Consider the following 1,101-nt stretch of genomic DNA (forward strand, 5'->3'; position numbering starts at 1 on the left):
AGTTTGTCATTCCCAACATAGTAAACCATGTGATTTTCATATACAAAATGGCCAATACCAGTCCATTTCAGCTCACTCATGCCTAGGATATCTTTTTCTTATGGGTTCCATTTCATTTTTAAAATTTACAATTTCCTAGATTCATACTTCATACATTCCAAATTCTGGTTATGAATGGATGTTTACACCTGTTTCTCTTCATTGTGAGTTGTGCCCCATCAGACAAAGAAAGTCCTAAATGATTTCCTCCATTAGCATTATCATGGTCAAATATATTTTGAGACGATAGCTTATTTCCCAGTCGTATTTTGAGTACCTTCCTACCTGACTAATTCATTTTCCAGCACTATATCTGACAATATTCTGGTGCTCTTCATAATTTTTTGATGTTCAATATTTTGGTTCTATCCAACAGTGTTCCACATAAGGTTTTTAGTGACTAAACATTTAGAAGGAATCCATCTCTCCTTCTTCCTAGTCTGTCTTTGTCTGGAAGCTCAGCTGAAACCAATCTACCATGGGTGACCCTGCTGGTATTTAAAGTTTTGGTTGCATAACTTCTAAAATAACAGCAACACACAAACCACCACAGTACGACAAACTGACAGATGAGTGACACAAAAATTGCAAAAACTGGCCGAAGTTTGGTACTATTTTGTATAGAGCCAATGTGATCCAGAGCCCATACAATGGCACCTACCTGTGACAACATGTGCTCTTGAATGGTCTGCAAGATGTAGTAAAATTTCATTTAAAAAACTCTCATTCTTAAATATTATTCTAGGACAGGTGGGCATTGAAGGTGGAAATCAATAGACTATAAATAATCAGTAAATGATTAATGTTTTTGCTGTTAGATGTGGTTGAGTTGGTTCTAACTCATAGTGATCCAGTGCACAACAGAACAAAACATTGTCCGTGCCTGTTCCAGCCTCATTATTGTTGCTATGCTTGAGGCCATTGCTGTTGCCACTGCGCCAATCCATCTAGTTGGATTTATAATGTTTATGATTTGACTTAAAATAATGCAAGTAAGTCAAAGACCACAACATTCAGTATGAGTTGCATCTCAATGTAAAGAAAATAAAAATCCTTACCACC

Source organism: Chrysochloris asiatica, unplaced genomic scaffold, assembly GCF_000296735.1.
Source record: "Chrysochloris asiatica unplaced genomic scaffold, ChrAsi1.0 scaffold00518, whole genome shotgun sequence".
NCBI classification, from domain to species: Eukaryota; Metazoa; Chordata; class Mammalia; order Afrosoricida; family Chrysochloridae; genus Chrysochloris; species Chrysochloris asiatica.